The sequence below is a fragment of the Lepidochelys kempii genome, chromosome 5, assembly GCF_965140265.1.
Source record: "Lepidochelys kempii isolate rLepKem1 chromosome 5, rLepKem1.hap2, whole genome shotgun sequence".
Classification (NCBI taxonomy): domain Eukaryota; kingdom Metazoa; phylum Chordata; order Testudines; family Cheloniidae; genus Lepidochelys; species Lepidochelys kempii.
This window is the reverse complement of record NC_133260.1, coordinates 125,744,493-125,767,272: the sequence shown is the minus strand read 5'-3', so window position 1 is coordinate 125,767,272 and position 22,780 is coordinate 125,744,493.

Below are 22,780 nucleotides of genomic sequence, written 5' to 3'. Positions count from 1 at the left end.
TCCCCAAAGCTGTTTAGGCACCTAACACCATTGATCTCAGTGGGAGCTAGTGCATGTTTGCGAATCTGGGCCCTAGAAACCCCCAGCTGAGATCCAGGCTCCAATGTGCTAGGTGCTGTATATACATTCAGGGCAGATCTACACTTAAAACGTTGCATTGGTGCTGCTGCAGCACTTACGTGAAGATGCTCCCACTCCGACGGGAGAGACTCTCCTACGGGCAGTGCTGGCGACGGGATTAGGTAGGTCTAACTAGGTGGATTTTTCACACCCCTGAGCGACACAGTTCTACTGACACAGGGCTGTAGTGTAGACCGGTCCATAGTGAGAGACAGTCCTCATCCCAGTGAATTTACGGTCAAAATAGACGAGACAAAGGGAGGATTATTTCTCTATCAACAGCGGGGCACTGAGACACGAAGAGTCTGGAAGAGCTGGAGATTGGACCAAGCCCTTCCCTGCCCCATTCTTGGCCCCTAAGCATAAGATCATCCTCTTACATTCCACAGGTTTCAGAGTAGCAGCCGTGTTAGTCTGTATTCGCAAAAAGAAAAGGAGTACTTGTGGCACCTTAGAGACTAACCAATTTATTTGAGCATAAGCTTTCGTGAGCTACAGCTCACTTCATCGGATGCATTCAGAATCAATCAGGAGCATTTAATCAAGGCTCACCTTTTCAGTCAGTGCCCCGTGGAGTGGCATAGAACACTAAAGAGTTTTCAAAGGAATTTCAATAATAGAGTTAAAAATAGATTTTTTTACACAGGACAAAAGGCAGGGTAGGAAGGGAACAGGGAAATCCTAGACAAGAGCAAACAATGCTGGCAGCAATATTTAGTGGCTTGTCCACGAGCAAAGATAGCCTCAGCCACCTAGCAATATTGTTAACCTATCCAACTATACTCTCAGCCCAGCAGAAGCAGCTGTTCTATCTCGGGGCCTCTCCTTCTGCCCCTCCACCCCCACGAACATGATACAGTTCTGTGGTGACCTAGAATCCTATTTTCGACGTCTCCGACTCAAGGAATATTTCCAAAATACCTCTGAACAGCATACTAATCCACAGAGGTCTCCCTACCAACACTACAGAAAGAGGGATTCTAGGTGGACTCCTCCTGAAGGTCGAAACAGCAGACTGGACTTCTACATAGAGTGCTTCCGCCGACGTGCACGGGCTGAAATTGTGGAAAAGCAGCATCACTTGCCCCATAACCTCAGCCATGCGGAACGCAATGCCATCCACAGCCTCAGAAACAACTCTGACATCATAATCAAAAAGGCTGACAAAGGAGGTGCTGTTGTCGTCATGAATAGGTCGGAATATGAACAAGAGGCTGCTCGGCAGCTCTCCAACACGAGTTTCTACAAGCCATTACCCTCTGATCCCACTGAGAGTTACCAAAAGCAACTACAGCATTTGCTCAAGAAACTTCCTGAAAAAGCACAAGATCAAATCCGCACAGACACACCCCTGGAACCCCGACCTGGGATATTCTATCTACTACCCAAGATCCATAAACCTGGAAATCCTGGGCGCCCCATCATCTCAGGCATTGGCACCCTGACAGCAGGATTGTCTGGCTATGTAGACTCCCTCCTCAGGCCCTACGCTACCAGCACTCCCAGCTACCTTCGAGACACCACTGACTTCCTGAGGAAACTACAATCCATCGGTGATCTTCCTGATAACACCATCCTGGCCACTATGGATGTAGAAGCCCTCTACACCAACATTCCACACAAAGATGGACTACAAGCCGTCAAGAACACTATCCCCGATAATGTCACGGCTAACCTGGTGGCTGAACTTTGTGACTTTGTCCTTACCCATAACTACTTCACATTTGGGGACAATGTATACCTTCAGATCAGCGGCACTGCTATGGGTACCCGCATGGCCCCACAGTATGCCAACATTTTTATGGCTGATTTAGAACAACGCTTCCTCAGCTCTCGTCCCCTAAAGCCCCTACTCTACTTGCGCTATATTGATGACATCTTCATCATCTGGACCCATGGAAAAGAAGCCCTTGAGGAATTCCACCATGATTTCAACAATTTCCATCCCACCACCAACCTCAGCCTGGTCCAGTCCACACAAGAGATCCACTTCCTGGACACTACAGTGCTAATAAACAATGGTCACATAAACACCACCCTATACCGGAAACCTACTGACCGCTATTCCTACCTGCATGCCTCCAGCTTTCACCCTGACCACACCACACGATCCATCGTCTACAGCCAAGCTCTGCGATACAACCGCATTTGCTCCAACCCCTCAGACAGAGACAAACACCTACAAGATCTCTGTCAAGCTTTCTTACAACTACAATACCCACCTGCAGAAGTAAAGAAACAGATTGATAGAGCCAGAAGAGTTCCCAGAAGTTACCTACTACAGGACAGGCCTAACAAAGAAAATAACAGAACGCCACTAGCCGTCACCTTCAGCCCCCAACTAAAACCCCTCCAACGCATTATTAAGGATCTACAACCTATCCTAAAGGATGACCCAACACTCTCACAAATCTTGGGAGACAGGCCAGTCCTTGCCTACAGACAGCCCCACAACCTGAAGCAAATACTCACCAACAACCACATACCACACAACAGAACCACTAACCCAGGAACTTATCCTTGCAACAAAGCCCGTTGCCAACTGTGCCCACATATCTATTCAGGGGACACCATCACAGGGCCTAATAACATCAGCCACACTATCAGAGGCTCGTTCACCTGCACATCCACCAATGTGATATATGCCATCATGTGCCAGCAATGCCCCTCTGCCATGTACATTGGTCAAACTGGACAGTCTCTACGTAAAAGAATAAATGGACACAAATCAGATGTCAAGAATTATAACATTCATAAACCAGTTGGAGAACACTTCAATCTCTCTGGTCACGCGATCACAGACATGAAGGTCGCTATCTTAAAAGAAAAAAACTTCAAATCCAGACTCCAGCGAGAAACTGCTGAATTGGAATTCATTTGCAAATTGGATACTATTAATTTAGGCTTAAATAGAGACTGGGAGTGGCTAAGTCATTATGCAAGGTAGCCTGTTTCCTCTTGTTTTTTCCTACCCCCCCCCCCCCAGATGTTCTGGTTTAACTTGGATTTTAACTTGAAGAGTGGTCAGTTTGGATGAGCTATTGCCAGCGGGAGAGTGAGTTTGTGTGTGTATTGGGGTGGGGGGGATGTGAGAACCTGGATTTGTGCAGGAAATGGCCCAGCTTGATTGTCATGCACATTGTGTAAAGAGTTGTCACTTTGGATGGGCTATCACCAGCAGGAGAGTGAATTTGTGTGGGGGGGTGGAGGGTGAGAAAACCTGGATTTGTGCTGGAAATCACTTTAGATAAGCTATTACCAGCAGGACAGTGGGGTGGGAATAGGTATTGTTTCATATTCTCTGTGTATATATAAAGCCTGCTGCAGTTTCCACGATATGCATCTGAGGAAGTGAGCTGTAGCTCACGAAAGCTTATGCTCTAATAAATTGGTTAGTCTCTAAGGTGCCACAAGTCCTCCTTTTCTTTTTGCGAATACAGACTAACACGGCTGTTACTCTGAAACCTGTAATTAAAGGATAGTGTCTCTGGAAGATCCTCAGCTCGGCCAAGGGAACTGCAGACCAGATAAGTTTGACCCATCTCAATTTTATCCTATTAAACCAAAGTGCACGTCCGTATGTCCTCCCTCCCACCTCCTATTTTTCTCCTTTTAAAGAGCTGTCAGTCTTTCACTCCAGAGATGCCTGGGACTGGAAAACATGCTCATCCCAGGAGGGGAGGGTGTCTCAAGGTCACAGTTGATATGCATTGGTGAAGCAGCATGAGGAAGCCTACAGTGTGTGAATAAATAAAGGGCTTTAGCTCAGCCTGGGGCGTGAGGTGCAGGGGCTGGGCGGGAGTCTCCGAGTCTTGGCTAGTAATGGGGGCAGTTGGCCCAAGAGTGGGGAGGGGGGAAGACAGAATTCCGTCTTCCGTTTGTTGCAGCTACTTCAGGGCAGACCCTGCGGGGCTAGGGGTGGAGGGAATAAAGCAGCGTGTGTATTCGGAGGAACGAAAGGGGCCTGTTGGGGAGGACTCTGGGGAGGTGCTGGCTTCTCCACAGCAAAGGCTGCAGCCAAGTCTCTGTTTAAAGCTAGCTGCTCCTTAAAGTCTACCACCGAGGTCTGTAAAATCGCGAACGGCGTGGCGTGAATAAGGAAGTGGTATTTACCCCTGCACATAGCACAAGAACCAAGGGTCATCCGGGGAAATGAATAGGCAGCAGCTATAAAACAAACGAAAGGAAGTACTACTTCCCACAATGCACCGCATGGATGCCGTGATGCCAGTGTAAAGGAGCTGATATCCATATAGTCTATTCCCCTAGGGTGTCACAGCATCCACCCTTGGCTTTGTGTCAGTCTAACTACCAGCAAAAAGAATCATCACCCCACACACCCCCTACTTGAACTAGTTATACCAGCACCAAAACCATGTGTGGACCAAGCCTAACTCCTTTACTTGGCAGCAGCAGTATGCGCTTGTCCTCCTTTGTGGACCAGAGAGTAGGGAAGGGCCCACAGCTTGCACTGGGTTACCTTTACCCTCGGGGTACAGTACAGAGGTGGGAAGTTTCTCAAGGTCATTTCTGCTGGGGCCAGGAATAGAACTTAGCCCCCTCTTATTGCAGTGCCAACCCTTAGCCACGCTGCCTCTTAGAAAGCTTAAGCCAGATCTATGTGCTTCGCTGTGCTGTGAGACCGAGGCAAAGGAAGGCCTGGGCAGTAAATTAAGTAGGGTTTGGTAAAGAGGGGGATGGTTGTGTGGCCTGGGCATCTAGGAGCCTTGGCTTTGCCACGGCCTCCCTGCACGGTGTCTGGCTTAAAGCAGGACCTTTGGAGGTAGGCTCAGCCTGGGCCTGCTGAGACCTCCCTACCTTTCACAGGAGCCATGGGGATGATGGGAGCCAAGCAGAGGGGCCCTGGGTCGGGCCGCCCTTCTCCCTCTGTGCCTGAGGAGGGTCATGCGGGGTCTCACAACCCCATATGGCCCTTAGCAGACTACTTGGTTCTTTGGCAAACTTGCTGGGGCCTGGTCAGCTCGCTTCGGGGGAGGAGCTGGAAGGAATCCCCTCCCCCCTGCATGGGATCAGCGCAGACGGGGGAATACACTGCACCCACCCAAGGGGGCACCAGCCCCTGTGCGCGGCGGAGCATTCAGCACCTCCCAGGGCTGGTGTTACACCGTGTCACCCCTGAAAAGCACCCTCCCGCCCTGCACCGCATCCAACCCGGGTTCCTAGTTGGAGTGAAATCCAGCTAGGGGGAGACTATTACACCCCACCACACTCTTAGGAAGAACCTAGGCCCAGATGTATGTCGGTGCCTAAGTCCTACTGAAGTTGGTTTCAGTGACAGTGAGGTGCCTAAATGGCCTTAAGGATCTGGGTCCTACGTGTGTAAAGGCCTTCATATTCGAGCAGGTGAGAGCTGCCACTTCCCCTCACCTGGTGGAGATGTTTGTTTACCCAGCCTTGGGCCAGGTTACAAGCATAAACTACTGTCAGTCCCATGATGGCTACCCCTCACTGAAACAATCCCTCTGGAGGAGAAAGGACATTCAGGCTGGAAGCACGCAGGCTGTCCAGCTGTATTTATCTGTCAGGAGCACTATGCTTCTGGAGAGGAGACAACATCCAGCGGCTTTACAGGCCTCCTCGAGGAGCCAGCTGTCATTCTTTGGTATCCCAGCAGCACATAAAGACCTCAGCCAAGACCAAGTGCAGTGTGGCCCAGTGGAAAGATAACTGGGCCTCAGGAGAGCTGGGTTCTATTCCCAGCTCTGCCACTGGCCTGCTGCAGAACCACTTGGCCTCCCTGTGCCTCAGTTTCCCCATCTGTAAAATGGAGGTAATGGGGTTGTAAAGGGCTTTGAGATCTACTGATGGACTTATCTAGTGTAACACTGTTTCAAAAAAAGCAAATACAATTCTGGGCTGTATTAGCAGGAGTGTTGTACGCAAGACACGAGAAGTAATTCTTCCACTCTGCTCTGCGCTGGTTACGCCTCAACTGGAGTATTGTGTCCAGTTCTGGGTGCCACATTTCAGGAAAGATGTGGACAAATTGGAGAAAGTCCAGAGATCATCATCATGTTCCCATTACGCCTCTGGCGTTTAGGGCAGTGATGAAGCTCCTCCACCCCTGTCTGTTTCTGGCAAGTCTTTCAATGGTTCCCCAGCTGTGCCCCAGGTTTTTCAGGTTGGCTTCCACAGCTCTTTGCCATGTTGTTTTCAGGCAGCCTTGTTTTCGCTTGCCTTCAGGTGTCCATCTTATTGCTGCTCTGGTGATGGAATCAGTTTCCATCTGAAGCACATGGCCAAGCCATCTCCAGCGCCTCCTGGCAATGATGGTACTCAGATCTTCTTGGCTGCACTGTGTCAATATATGTTGGTTTGAGATTGTTTTGGGCCAAAAGATACGGAGGATTTTTCCGAGGCAGGTTGAATGGAATGAAGACCATTTAGACACGTCCTACTTTCTCATTCCCCAGCATTCTGCAGTATAAAGTAGTGTTGAAAGTACACAGCTCTGATAAATCTTGAGTTTGGTTTTGGTGTTGTATTTTGATGATTTCCAGACTCTATTTAAGCTCCTGAAGGTGCCCCTGGCTTTACTGATTTTGTTCCGGATGTCCTGGCTTGATCCACCATCCTGACTGATGGTGCTGCCCAAGTACGTGAATGTTTCCACATTGGTGAGAACATAATCCTCTATCCGTACTGGTCATGGTGAGGCAATATTAAAGGTCATGAGATCTGTCTTATTGGATTGATTTTCAATCCAATTTTCTGGCTGAATGCGTTGAGTCGAGTTTTTTCTTGTGTATGGTGTTGGGTATGTGATAGGAGAGTGAGATCATCTGCGAAGTCCAGGTCTTCACGGGATGAGACGAGTGTCCATTTAATGCCTCTTGACATGTCTTCTGTTGTACACTGCATTACCCAGTCGATGGCAATGTTGAAGAGGATTGCAGTCATGACACACCCCTGACGTACTCCTGTTTCGACTTCAAAACTGAGCTCACTGTGATCAACACTGCATGTAAAGTTTAAATAGAAGCTTTTGATGATGTTGATGATACAGAGAGGGATTCCATATGCTCGCAGAATGCGCCATAGGCTGATCCTGTGAATGTTATCAAAAGTCTTCTCAAAATCTATGAAGTTTATGTAGAGCTGCTGTTGCCATTCTAAAGCACTGTTCTATTATGTTTCGTAGAACGAAGATCTGGTCTGTGCACCCACGCCCTTTCCGAAAACCGGCTTGCTCTTTTCTGAGAAGTGCAAAGAAGAAATTAAAAGAAATTAAAACCAATAGTAGAAGGTTTTTTAGCCATATAAATAAGAAGAAAGCAAGGAAAGAAGAAGTGGGACTGCTAAACACTGAGGATGGGGTGCAGATTAAAGATAACCTAGGCCTGGCTCAACACCTAAACCAAGGTGGAAGTCAAATTCAAACAGCTTAATGGGACCAAATCAGGGGTCCTGGATAATTTCCCTCCAAGAATATTAAAGGAACTAGCACATGAAATGGCAAGCTCAATAGCAAGGATTTTCAATGATTCCATAAATTCGGGGGTCGTACCCTGTGACTGGAATGTTGCTAAGATAGTTCCTATTTTTAAGAAAAAAAAAAGTGGTCTAGGAAACTACAGGCTTCTTAGTTTGACCTCAGTTGTATGTAAGGTCTTGGAAAAAATGTTGAAAGAGAGAGTAGTTAAGGACATAGAGGTAAATGGTAATTGGGATGAAGTACAACATGGTTTTACAAAAGGTTGATCTTTCTTTGAGAGGATAACTGATTTTTTAGACAAAGGAAATGCACTAGAGCTAATCTCCCTGGATTTCAGGAAGGCATCTGATACAGTTCCACATGGGAAATGATTAGTTAAATTGGAGAAGATGGGGATTAACATGAGAATTGAAAGATGGATAAGGAACTGGTTAAAGGAGAGATTACAGTGGGTCATGCTAAAAGGTGAACTGTATGGCTGGAAGGAGGTTGCTAGTGGAGTTCCGCAGGGACTGGTCTTGGGACCAGTCTCATTTAACATTGTCATTAATGACTTTGGCACAAAAAGTGGGTGTGTGCTAATAAAATTTGTAGATGAGACAAAGTTGGGAGGTATTGCCAATATGGAGGAGGACCAGAATATCATACAAGAAGATCTGGATGACCTTGAACACTGGAGTAATGGAAATGGGACGAAATTTAACAGTGCTAAGTGCAAGGTCATGCACTTAGGGACTAACAACAAGAATTTTTGCTATAAGGTGGGAACATATCAATTGGAAGCTACAGAGGAGGAGAAAGACCTGAGTGTATTGGTTGATCACAGGATGACTATGAGCCACCAATGTGAGGCAGCCATGAAAAAGGCAAATGCAATCCTAGGATGCATCAGGCGAGGTATTTCCAGCAGAGACAGGGAAGTGTTAGTACCGTTATCCAAGACACTGGTGAAACCTCATCTGTGCAATTTTGGTTTCCCATGTTTAAGAAAGATGAATTCAAAATGGAACAGGTGAAGAGAATGGCTACTAGGGTGTTCAGAGGAATGGAGAACCTACCTCATGAGAGGAGACTCAAGGAGCTTGGCTTGTTTAGCCTAACAAAACAAACGGGGAGGGGAGATATGACTGGTCTCCATAAATACATCAGAGGGATAAATATCAGAGGGAGGGAACGGAGTTATTTAAGTTAAGCATCAATGCTGACACAAGAACAAATGGATGTAAACTGACCATCAACAAGTTTAGGCTTGAAATTAGACAAAGGTTTCTAACCATCAGAAGAGTGAAAGTCTGGAACGACCTTCCACAGGGAGCAGTGGGGGCAAAAAACCTAACTGACTTCAAGACTAAGCTTGATAAATTTATGGAGGTGATGGTATGATGAGATTGCCTACAATGGCATGTGACCCATCGGCTACTGCTAGTAGCAAATATCCCCAACGGCCAATGATGGGACACTAGACAGGGAGGGCTCGAGTTACTACAGAGAATTCTTTCCCGGGTGTCTGCCTGGTGAGTCTTGCCCACATACTCAGGGTCTAACAGATCACTATATATGGGGACAGGAAGGAATTTTCCCCCAGGTCAGATTGGCAGAGACCCTGAGATGGGGGTGTTGCCTTCCTCTGCAGCATGGGGCAGGGGTCACTTTCTGGTTTGAACTAGAGTAAATGGTGGATTCTCTGTGACTTGAAGTCTTTAAATCGTGATTGGAGGACTTCAGTAACTCAGCCAGAGGTCGGGGTCTGAGACAGGAGTGGGCGGGTGAGGTTCTGTGGCCTGCAATGTGAAAGAGGTCAGACAAGATGATTATGATGGTCCCTTCTGGCCTTAAAGTCTATGAGATGTCCTCAGTGTCCAGTCCTGGGCTGAAGATCATTCACTGTGTGGGTCCCAAGAAGGCCTGTGTGAAACCCCTGTGGAGAGGAGAATGATTACAGATGTATCCTTGGCACCATCCCTGTGCGTGTTGAAGATAAAGAACATTGTGCTGGACAGAAGGTCCATTAGTTCCTTTGGGAAATTGATGGGTCTTCATGTGGAGATCTAGAGGCCAATAGAAGGGCTCCAGTTTTTCTCCTATAGTTAACCTAATTCCATATCTGATATATACACTTGCTTCAAAGCTCTAATCTTTTCAGGGTCAGGGTGAGAGAATCAATAGTCATTTATGAGAAAGAAAGCCATGAATTGGTCCTTCCTGTCTATGTATCTCTTACATCTTCTTCTTCTTCTTCCGCTTATCCCATCAACTAGGGGTCAGGATGTCAAGCAAGCATCGCGCATCTTCATGTGCCTGAGGAGCCATTAAGGTCTAACTGCTTACCATCTTCTTCAATGCACTCCATCCATTGCCTCGTTGGGTGTCCTTGAGATCTTTTTCCTACCGCTCTCTCCTCCCCACGTCTATCTATAAGGGGAAAAAAATCCATTAATTTAAACCTTGTCAGCAGATCTTAGATAGAAACAAGGGATCCTTGTTGCCCATTAGGGATCAGATCCTAGCCCCATTGAAGTTAATGGCAAAAGTTCAATCGACTTCAATGGGGCCAGGTTTTCACTTAGGTCTTTAGCTGCCTAGTTGAAGAGACACCCAAATACCCTTTTCCTGCAGAAGTCTAGGATAATCAGGTAGAATCTTTGAGGACAATAGCAACAATAAAGGCTGTGGAAATTGCCACAAAGGCCACATTCTTAGTAAGTAAAGGAATCAACTCAACTGTTGCATTATGAAGAAAACCTGATTATGTAGTTGATAGAGAGAAAATCCTAGTAGCCAGTTCAGGTCAGGTCATAGGTAAGATGAAGGATGAGATTTTTGAAGAGTGCCTAAGTATTTACGAGCACAAGTCCCAAGGAAAGACAAATGCTTTTGAAAACCGTGCCCAAGGGCACTAGAATTTGTTTCTTGCAGACTGATTGCTGCCATTCATTAGTTATTCAAAAGTACATTTCTGAATGAGTGGGTTAAGGGCACAAAAGACTCCTTGAGCTGTTACTAAAAAAAATGTTAAATTCCTAGTTAGAAGCTGTCTTGGATCTGCATGGACAAAGTATGGCCTCCATTAGGGAAGAGAAAAGTTTTTCCAATGGCTTGCTTCAATACAAGGAATGATTCAATCGGGCAATCTTTGTGCAAAAACTTGTGCAAACTACACACAGCAGCAAAGAATAAGCTTGTCCCAGGGGAAAGAGCAACAAAATAGGCTAACTCCAACATTTTCTATGATGGGCTGGGGGAGGATAGGGAGAGAACCCACATGGACCAATCCAGAAGATATTCCTTATCAAATTGTAACAATATTAAGGAGACAAGTTGGTGAGATATTATCTTTTATTGGACCAACTTCTGTTGGAGAAGGCAACAAGCTTTTGAGCTTACACAGAGCTCTTCTGCAGGTGACCTGAAGAACACTGAACACAACAATATTTAGGTGCTGAAGGTCAAATTTTGGATCTAAGCTATTGTCCCTTGGGAAAGGACCTCATCACACAAACAACTGGTTTAAAATCATACCTTTAAGCCCCCATATTTATTCACAAAGACATGTTATTTCGACTATTACTATTTACCTGTGTCCTGCATGTTGGAAGTTCAAACCCTAGAGGAGTTTCACTCCTCTGGAGGTTTAAAGTGTGGTTGTAACTCACCAAACCAACTCAAAAATGACACGGTGGGATTCCAGGTTAATTGGGTCTCAGTGAATCTGGATCAAATATGCTCAGTTTTCATATAAAGAGACATTTTTCTAATGGCAAGCCTCACAACCTGGGAGCTGAAAGTCAGTCTGGGTTCTTTCCTTCCGCCTGCCTTCACCAGTTGATAAACATTCTGCAGGCCAGACTGTACCCTCCAGGCCACCTGTGCAAACCTCTTCAATGAGGCTGCAAATCTGTTTCTGTTTGGAATTAAGTAAACAGTTCTGCTGATGATGCACAAGAAGGAATAGGATCCACCTCCCTTCCTTGTAAGCTGCGTTAGTTCTGCAGGGCTAACAGGTGTAAAACGTGGTGATGGTACTTTATTACATGCCTCGGCAGATAAGCATCTGAACACACACAGGATTCAGGCTGGCTCTGTCAGAAAATGTCAAGTGTACACGGATATTTTCCAGAGTAGAACTGCATTTTAAGACAGAATTTTAATATTCATTCAACAGGGTTTGTTTTTTTCAATGAATAAAGTCCATCATTGATAAAGCCAGATTTTTAAAAAAGCACCAAACAAAGAATAACGGTCTGCCCCCAACACCTCCCACTGTGGAGAATACATTGTCATTGAGGCCTTACTTAATTTGCGATATTGCGGAAATTACAGATCCCGCGATATTATGTTTCCATCGCAATTTTGTCAGCTGCCCGGGACTGACAGAGCGTGGTGGGATTCCCGCTGTCAGCCCCATGCATTAATGACTGAAATATAGCTGCAGCAAAATGTCTGGTTATCAAAAAAAAAAATAACAGGCATAACCTAGTAGTTGAGTGTTTATATTGTTCCAGGAAATTTTTCTTAAACAGGTCTTCTCTGGCTTTTCAAAGTTACCACAAATAATAAAGGTCCATTATTACTTTTCCGCCATTTTCCATGACTTGTCCGCAACTCAGCCGCAATTATTTGACAACCATCCTGCGATTCAAGTAGGGCCTTACCTATCATTTTTCCATAAGCGTTGTTTTCTCCCGCACATATTAATGCAATTTGTCAAACTCCCACCCAGCTCTCACCACTCTGGTCATTCACTCCATCTGTGGAGTTCACATAGGGCCTGACCCAAAGCCTCTGGGGGTCTCCTGTGAGGGCTAACTGCCGCGGAAGTTTGAAGTGCTATGTCAGAATGAACAGGGCTCTTTTGATAAACTAGGAAAGCTCTTGTGATTTTTGTAATGTCTGACACCTTGGCCCAGATGACTCAAGCATGGTTTTCCAATGGAGACCTTCATGCAGGTTTGCCGGGTGAGAACATCTATCTGCATAAGAATTCGTTTTAAAAAAACACATTTCCAGCTATAAATTAGCCATGAAAGCTGCCTGGGTTGAAGACGCTGCTCTGTGGACTGTTACCACTTGAAATCTCATTGCATGTTCTTTCTAAAACAAAGTTAATGAGGACTAACAATGCTGTGAAGGCCAATCTCCAACATTACAACTCCCTAATCACCCTGAGAATGTGGCAGCACTCACATAAAAATACATTTTTATCCTGTTGTTCAGGGCTTAAACAGAATGTAAGCTCCAGGAACCCTGGTGTATGGAAAATTTGCCACTGACTGAGCAGCCTAGATACATCTCGCTCCTCCTCCACTCAACTTGTATCTTAAGAGGTTCTTTTGAACTCTTGGTGGATTTTCTATGCCCAGTGGTTTTCCATTTTGCCTTTTAATTTTTACTTTAATGACTTACTTTTAACAAAAGAACAAAGTAACCACAAAGCTTTAAAATAATAATAAAAATAACTCCTCACACACACATTGGGTTGTTTAAATTTTAAATTAGCTTCAGCAAAATTCTGCTTTAATTAAACTTAGAAAATTCCACCTAAACTGCATACTGCGTATAGATTAGTCAGACATTCTGTATTCATCTATTTAGATTGCTGATCTGAAATCTGGCAGTTATCATGTGTGTAGAAGTTATGTGGGTGCTATAGAATGGGGAGACTTTAGATTAATGGATAACTTGTACCTATTCAAACAGATAAAGGTATCTTGGCATCAGAGTGTGTGAGCCCAACAGAACAAAGGCCTCCAAAATGAACCCAATTCTGTTTTCAGCTGTATCCTACAGTAAAAAGAGGACCAAAGAGGCAGAAGTTGTTGGAGTGTATCCAACTTTGTCACTTATTCTAGGCCTATGCTCTGTAAGCTCCTTTACAATGATACAGATTTTTATTTTATAAAAATAGTATTTTATCTGTATGTGCTTTACACTGTGGTATTCAAAACAACTCAGTATGGTGAGGAAAAAAGAATTCCTTAAACCAGTCAATACAAATAGACTGATTTGGGGGGAAAGAGAGTTCTTAGGGCAGTTCCAAAAAGTTAATCCATTTTTTTTAAATAGTATTTTTGTATCATTCAAACACTTCTTTGCTTTTATATTTTTCCTCCTTTATAGACTAGGGTTCTTAAGATAGTCAGTTCTGAGTGGAATTAACCACAAGGTACAGTGTGGGAACGGAAAGGGGAGGAGTAGTGGGGGAATCTACATAAAATTTGTAAATACTTAAAATATTTTAAAAATTGATATGGTATTCCAGAGTTTCACCTTTTCCAAACCGTCCTGTTTTCAGCACTTGTCTTATCTTTTAGGCAATTGCTACAATATATAACAGAGTTGTAACAATTCCAGAAACAGTCCTTTGAATTTCAGTACTACAGCTTTCAGACAAGCAGTCCAGGGTTCCTTGTGCCATTCAGTGATATATCTCTATCCACTACAGCAGACGGGCTCAGAAGAGGGGGTTGAATGAATTGGATATACTAACTTTCAAACAGGGATTTTTTTAAGTTTCATTGCTATAATCTATCTGTCACTCAGCCCATAAAAATGGGGAGCTTTTGTATTCATTCTCTTCATTTTTCTTACAAAAAAGAATCAGCAACATTATATAATGCTGCCCGGGGCTCTATGTCATGTAACTATCTCCTGGCCATTTCTTACAGCGATGGTCTGGTCCGTGTTCCTCAGTATCCGGGGCTGGGTGTAAGACCCCCCTTATGTAAGCAAATATATATGTGTGGACATAGGACAACGCTGAATTCCAAGTTCTGTTTCCCCCTTCACTATTGTTCAGAATGATAAATTGCCTCTTTTTAGTAAGACAACAGCCAGCGCTATTCTTGTTCAATCTATTCCCAGTTTACCAAAACTCAAAGGGCTTCTGTTCCACTGTAACATATTTTTAAATAAAGACCTACAGGGGATCCAACCCTTCCATGGTGAACAACTGGCCCAGAAAGAACTTGGATTGCAGAATGCTTTCGCTAACCTGTACCTTTACTGAGGAGCCCCAGCTACCAGAGATGATGTACCCTGGCAGAGTTCGCCTCTGCTGAAATATTTAGTTTTTGGAGACAGGGCCTGACCCAAAGCCCATTGAAGTCAATGGAAAAATTCCCACTGGCTTAGGTAGGTTTGGGATCAGGCCCCAAGTCCTGTCTTGGGGGAGGGAGGGTGGCAGGAGAATGGGTTGGCTTGGTGTGAGGGCAGCCAAACAGCTGTTAGCAGCATCCACGATGAGTCATTATTAAAGAGAGTCATTGTAGGTTTCACTTGAGTGGAGTGGGTTATTGTCCCTGTGATGGGAGGTATAAGCCCCATCCTGCCTACGGTTGCCAACTCAGTAATATTTAAAAACCGGACACTCCAGAAGGAGTGCTGGAATCTCCTCTGCCCTGTCTCTTCCCCCTGAGGCCCCACCTCTGCCCTGTTTCTTCCCCCCAAAGCCCCACCTCTTCCCCAAGGTCCTGCCCCCATCCACTCCTCTTCCCCTCTCCCCACTATTGCTCGCTGCTTTTCCCCTTCCACACCCTACCTCCCCACCTGGGTCAGGAGAGACTCGCCTGCAGCACCGGGGCTGGGAGCTGCACCCACCCAACGCAGGTAGGAGTCGGCCCCGGCTGAGTAGGGGCTGGCACGGATGATGACCCAGTGCCTCCCCTGCCCAAAGTAACTGGACTTTGGGTGACCAGTCAGTAGATCTGACCGGACTTTCCAGTGAAAAACCAGGCACCTGACTACCCTAAGCCTGCCATAGCTACTAAGGGGGTTAAGAGACAGTAGATACCTCCTCAGCGGAGGCTAATTCGCAGATCTTCAACAGCTGGGTCAGAGCCTGCAGACCAGGCAGGAGGGAGCTGCTGAGGGGACCCTGCGTCAGCCACAAGATGGCAGGAAGCAGCCGAAGGAGCTGGACCCTCTGGGGAGAAAGTGCTGGAAGGAATTGCTCTGCAAAAGGCTCCTGCAGGCAGACAAAGGTAGAGCATGGCCGAGGGATACAGCACACCTACCCGCAATGGGACACATTTACAACCCCCAGGGTGTCGTCCACCACTGATCTCGCCCCACGTTCCCACCCACAGCACTCAAGCGCCTTCTCCCACAACTAAACGTCCTTTCAAACAATTATAGCCGAGTGTGACACTGCACGGCCTGACAGTCAGTAATTGGGCTTTTTTGCATTGCAAAATGATGATTAGCCCCTCCGCTCATTATCAAAGCAAATTAAATTTTTCCATGTAGAGGAGCCAGTTGCATTCATAAAAGCTATATTGTTGATACAGGCAGAAAAAATTAATTCGTGACAAATGTGAGGAAAATTAATAGTCTTTAACCGGGACAATATTTGACTGTGTCTAATTGTCCTTTGCCGCGTAAAGCATGCTATCTCCTGAAAAGTACTGACAGGGATTCTTGCTAAGGTGTCTACATTTATTCTGAAGAGACAGTATTTAAACCATTTGAAACATAGAAATTAACCTAATACCAACCTGGGAAAAGTGCAACAACAACAACAAGTTGCAGAAACTCAGCAGCAGTCTGTGGTGTATTTGTGGATAAATACATTGGCAGAGCTTCCGGGTACATTTCAGGAAGGGCTCATCTAATCCATACCCGTCAGGCGGGGGGGAAAAGAGAAACTGCCAAGGAGCTGATGGTCACTGAGTGCAAAGGGCCCCGAACTGGTCTATGGAATCAGCTGCCTACTGGCACTTTGAACAGCTGCCCCCTGCAGGTGTGAAAGGAGTGACAGAGAAAGAAATTTCAGCCACCCTAAAAATATCCACCTTAGAAAAATTGTGATCTATTTAGTGTCAAATTAGATGTGATACGAATGGCACTAACCCAGGTCAGGGCTTAACTTGTGCCAGGACTTTCTAGGTGTGGCAGGTCGTAGCCCCGGCACCTCTGGGCTTGCCGCATCAGTTATTCAAGTAAAAAAATTGCTTGAGCCCCAGGACCTAATTGCTTGAGCCTCGGCACCTCTTTCAGACCCAGACAGTCGTGCTCCTTGTCCCTTACTTAGTGCTCATGCAACAGGAGAGGAAGCACTAACACTGCCATGTATAACGTGGCCCTTTACAAAGCTGGATGTTCCCAATGCTGCCATTTTAAGAGCTCACACCTGTGTGTGGCCAGCCTCGCTGCCTCTAACCTCTTGTTGGACCCTGGGGAACAGCTGACTGGCAAGGGAATGTCATGCTGGATCAAGCCACCGGTAAACCGGATGTTACTGCTTCAGAAGGGCCCAAGGATGGACGATCAGGGCAAGAGTGAAAAGCATTGGCAGCGACACATGGGGAAGTTGGCACAGGACCATGCCCAGCCAAATCCAGTACTCAATCCAGCTGCTTTGTGCCAGGCCGATGGAGCTCTTGTGTGGCACCGAACAGCTGCAAAATCTCTCATGCTAGCCCTGCCCCAGCTACTGGTGTACAGGGGGTGTGTCGGGGGTGGGTGGGAGTGGGTGTGTCCAAGGTATCCTGGCACCCCAACAATGGAATGGGGCAATTAAGTATGACTTAGAGCAGCCCAGAGACTACTCTTACTTACATTGGGGACTGTTGACACCTAGCTGGGCCCAGCATCACAGTAGCATAAAGAATTTAGAAAAATCTGACCTACAAGGAAAGGTTTAAAAAACTGGGCTTGTTTCGTCTTGAGAAAAGAAGACTGACGGGGGGACCTGATGACAGTCTTCCAATATGTGAAGCACTGGGATAAAGAGGATTTGGAGCAACTGTTCTCCATGTCCCCTGATGGTAGGGCAAGACATAAAGGGCTTAGTTTGCAGCAAGGGAGATTTAGAGTAGACATTAGGAAAATCTTTCTCACTCTAAGGGTAATTCAGCTCTGGAACAGGCTTCCAAGGGAGGTTGTGGAAGACTCAGGACTGGAGATTTTTAAGAACAAGTTGGACAAACTCCTGCCTGGGTGGCCTAGGTTGACTTGGTCCTGCCTTAGCACCGGGGGCTGGATTTGATGACCTTGCGAAGTCCCTTCCAGCACTAGGTTTTTATGATTCTGTAAAGCAGGCTTGAATGCACCTTTGCTCCCCTGCCCAGCCTTGCACTAAGCTCAGCCCTGGGTCAGTGTCACTGGTCCCTCACATTTATACACGCTGAAATTATTCTACAAGAGTTTTGGAGGGGAAAACTTTTTTCAAAATCCCTAGAGGACCAGGGTCTGGCAGATGGCTTGGATCTACAGGGAATGTAAGGAGCAGCCCATAGTTCACAGGGGCAATGTTACCTGGCAACTCCCTGGAGCATTGTGGGAAAACAGGGAATCGGCAAACCCCAACAAGGAGCAAAATCTTGCCAGTGCTGCACCTGTTACCGCCGCTTCCCGGCCCTGGCAGCTAGAGCAGGTGGCTCCTGGAAGGGCTAGACAAAGAGAAATCAGCCAGTTTGCCCTTCTTCCTTGAGTCTGCCCCTTTCTCCACATCTGAAGCCCTACTCTGAATTCTCTCCCCTACTCACCCCCTTCACTGAGGGCTCTATGAATCATATAGAATTAAGACACAAAACCTCGTCTGATGGGCCTCTAACAATCACACAGACAGACCTCTGGAGCTTGATTTTTGCAAGCGCAGCCGTTACTAAAATCCTTTTGACTGCATTAGAGCCTGGTTTTTCGCTGCTGCTACGTCTTCCAGCTCTCTAACAAGCATGCTTGCTTCATTGGAGTGTACAATTATTTTCAACGCTTACGATAACATAAACACTTTCACGTGGCTCTCTCCCATAGTTACACTGTGAAAGGCCTCATACTCCTCGGTCTTATAAAGCATCCTTTATCTCTACTGTTACATATAGCTAAAACATCCACCTCGATCCCCCTTTACACTGATCTGAAATGCTCCCTTCGTTCTACTCAGCTAGGCAAGTTGAAGTTAATTTGCATTGGATAATGATTTTCAATTAAGTGATAACAATCCTGTTCCGTACAGAAATAATCTCGTCCACAGGCCAAATAGTTTATCCTGACTAGGGAACAAGGCTAGAGCAGTGCCGTTACCATTGTCAAGCTACCAGTGCTGGAGAGCGTGATGCTGTGATCAGGGAGGATTAAAGGGAAACCCAAGGGCTAATTCAGCTCTTCTCCATCACTTTTAAAGTGGCCCAGCAATGCAATCAGCACTTGGTGCCAATCCACAAAGATACTGAGGTGTCTAACTCCCTTTGAGGAGCTGGGCCTAAGTATTGTTGACGATCTGCCCGTTCCGTTTTGATTCCTAAAGGAAAGCTAAACTGCTCCAAAAATCTGCGGTTTGTACCTGTTGTGGCTATACCAGCCCTCTGTCCCTCTCCCTTATATAGCATCGGTGACAGTGTTTGGCATCAAAAGGGAGTGACGGACAAGCGGTGCCCACTGTAATCATTATGATGCCAAAAACCCCAAATACACTTAGGTAAGCTGGATTTCAGTTTGCAGATTTCGATCAGCCACTTAAGGGAAAAAATATTTCAACTCAAGGGAAAAGGGCAGCTTTCTCAAAAGAAAAGCATTAGCCTGGAAATGAACGGTTAGGGTGCGCTTTGCAGGGAGAGGAAGGGTGGGGTTGTGCGTAAGGCATTAGCTGGGATTCAGGAAACTTGTGTTTAGTTCCTGAACCTGTGCCAGACTCCCTCTGTGACCTTGGTCAAGTCTGTGAGGCCCTGATCTTGTTCCCATTTACATCTTGTCAAAACTCCCAGTAATTCCAACGAGCACAGAATCGGGGTTTTCATCTCTCTCTGCCTCCAATACCCAGCTGTAAAGGGAGGATACTAATGTCTGCTTTGTCTACTTAGCCAGTAAGCTCTTGGGGATAGGGACTGCTTCTTGGTATGACTACATGCAGCACCAACAACAATGGGGGCTTGCAGTGTTGCTGTATCATTTTAAAATGAGAAGTTACTGAAATGTGCAATTCTCATCACCTAAACAACCTGCACACTGCCCCTGTCAGGGCAAAGCCATGTGGTGGTGCTTAAATGTATGCCTCCTTGTGCATGCATTGCTTGATGTGTGCATTCAAATAGCCAGTTCCTCACTCCTAGGGCTAAATGCTCAGCTACTTAGCTAGGTGCATATGCAAGTCAGAGGTGTACATTTTGCAAGCCCATGAATCCTGCACTGGAGCTGTGTGAATGGGCCTTAGTGTACAGCACAAGCGATGTGACCCACTATGTCACAAAGAATTTGGCAGCGAAAAGAGGGAGTATCGATCAGATTAGATCTCATTAAGTTTCAAGTCACTTTGCAAGCCACACAAAAGGCTTGGAGATTCCAACTCTCAACATAGATTCAATAGCTGACACAGTGTTTGGGGCTCTTTACTAAAATTTCGGTAATGTTACCAAATGCATGACAGGACCCTCACTGTATTCTCTGCAGTATCATCATCATCAAAACTAAACTGAAATTGGCAAAGTAAGTCAACAAGGCATATTTGGTGTTTTTTGTATTGTGTGAGTTCTCTTTACTCACCAATCTCATGATTCAGTAATTCACCAGGGGGCTCCCAGCCACTAGTGACATTCTACTGAGAGTAGCGTACAGATAGATAATCCTAATGTGCAACGCAACAATAACGTGAAAAGAAATACCGGGGAGTGGAGTGGGGGGGGGATCACTACAGGAGTTTGGGTAAATGTTTACATTTTTTAGAAATATAGGGTGAAATCCTGGTCCCAGTAAACTCAATGAGCGTTTAGTCATTGTCTTCCATAGGACCAGAATTCACCCACAGCTAACAGCCTCATATGGCAGACAGCTCAGTTCAACGTACTGAAACTTCAGCATAGAAAAATAAGTCAGAGCTCTTCCAAGTGAAGATGGCAATACCCTTCAATCCACTAGAGGGCACTCCGTCTAGGCCAGGGCTGAGTTACATTAACAGAGCCAAATTCAGAGGCTTGTCCACCTTGTGCATACTGATGTTATTTATTCACATAACTTTTGTTGACAAAACTCTGTAGTGTAGACAATACTTAGGACTGCTTGTACATTGCTGCATGCATTAATCTCACTTGTAGCATCTGCACCCCATGCTTTAAGGTGGCGATAAGTGTTTGTGCAGTGTAATCCTTTGTAAGTCATCAAACAGGAAAGAAACATTAATTAATGTAAAATGCTGGCTTCGTAAAGAAGGTGGTGGGTCAGTGGTTCTCAAACTTTTGTACTGGTGACCCCTTTCACATAGCAAGCCTCTGAGTGCGACCTCCCTTATAAATGAAAAACACTTTAAAATATATTTAACACCATTATAAATGCTGGAGACAAAGTGGGGTTTGGGGTGGAGGCTGACAGCTCACGACCCCCCATGTAATAACCTGGTGCCCCCCTGAGGGGTCCTGACTCACAGTTTGAGAACCCCTGTGTTAGGTCCTGCCTACCAAGAAGGCCCATTGAAACCAAATGAGCCATTATGGACCATCAAAGAACAAAGACTTTGTTGATTTTGTTCCTCCCTCCCTGCACCCCTTGAAGAGGAGACGGGCATATGAACTCATCCCATCAGCTTGAACTCTGTGGGAAAGGCAATAAAAATCCCTAACAAGAAGAAACTTGTATCTCTGTGCTGCTTGGACTTTGGGAGGTCAACATTTCCAAGCATAAGCAAGGGATCCTCAGATGCTTTGCCTGGATTAGCCCTAAAAGACATATAGAGTTTGCACATTACAGCAGCGTTTAGCACCTTTTGGAACCTAACACTGTAACTCATTTCTGTGTGTGTGTTTCCCTGCTTTAACCTTGTAAATAATCTCTTATTTCTTCTTAGTTGATACATCTTTAGATAGTTTATTGTAGGACTGGCTACAAGTGTTGTCTTTGGTGTAAGATCTAAAGTGTAATTGACCTGGGGTAAGTGACTGGTATTTTAAGATTGGGAGTAACCTGAATATTGTTGTGATTTTTGGTGTAAGGGACCATCTATCACAAAGGCCGGCTTGCCTAGCCGGCAGGCTAGACCAGAGTACCCAAGGGGACTGTCTGTGACTCCATGGTTGGCCTGTTATAGCGTCTGAGGAGCTTACACTTGATACTTGGTTGGTGAAATCTAAGTATGGAACTGACAGCCAGGTTGCGGTTTGTGCCCTGAAGTTGGTACTTCTACTCCTAAGCCACTCTAGACAGCTTGACACACATCAAGCAATGAATGACCACGGAATGGACACAGCCCATTTTGTCTGCCTACGGCTCCAGTCGGAGTTATCCAGGCACAAAGGTCTGCCATTGTGCACTGCTGTGGAGGATCTGGGCCTTAGGTTTTAAGCTCCTTGGAGCAGCATCTTAGTTACTGGGATCAGTATCATACTGAGCGCACAGACAGTTCTCCGTCAATATTATCTATTATATTCATGCGTCAGCTCCCTTCCAGCGTAGGGGAGTGAAATACAGTCACCAAGCTAAAATAAAAAGATAAACATTAGAGATGGTCGGAACATTTTTTTGCCAAAATATGCTGTTCCAAAGCTGAAGTGATTGGCAGAGACGTATTGGTTTCCACAAATCTCCATTAGGCAGATTGATAACATGAGGATCCCTGGGACAAGAGCCCAGCTCTGCGGAGCCTGGACAGCTGACGTTCTCACAGCAGCCATGCACAGCCCCGTCCATGGCGCCCTGTGGAGATTAGACACTGCACGAAGCGCCTCCAAAAGGCTTCAGCATGGCAGGCCTCTGATTGGCCCATGCGCACTATTTAGCCCTGGAGGGTGGCCCAGGGTGTTGTCTGGGTAACCACGCAGACTCCTGGCCTGCTGTGACTCCAGACCATGCCTCACTTTCCCATGTCCAATCTCCACCCCAGCCTCACGCTGACCCTGTCTCTTGCTTAGTGATCCCAGCTCTAGCGATTATTCCCATCCCTGCTCGCCGGCTTGTGCGCACCAGCCCAACTGTGACTGCTAGGCCAGACTGCCTAGGCCCTGGTCCCTTACAGAGAGCCAGTGAGAGGCAGCAACAGAGGGAGAGACCCTACAGCTTGGGGCTAGTGGGACTAGCCTGGGTTTGTGGCCTGGCTCTGTCTGATTGGAAGCGATCGGGGAAGAAAAACTTGAGCAGGGTTCTCCCCACTGCCAGGCCAGTACCCTAGCCACCAGGGCACGGAGTGTGACATACACAAGACCATTGTTGTGAAAAGGTTTTGTTTTCAGGCCAGTGTGGAACACAAACACATTTTAAAACCCTGAAAGTCGCCATGAAACAGAA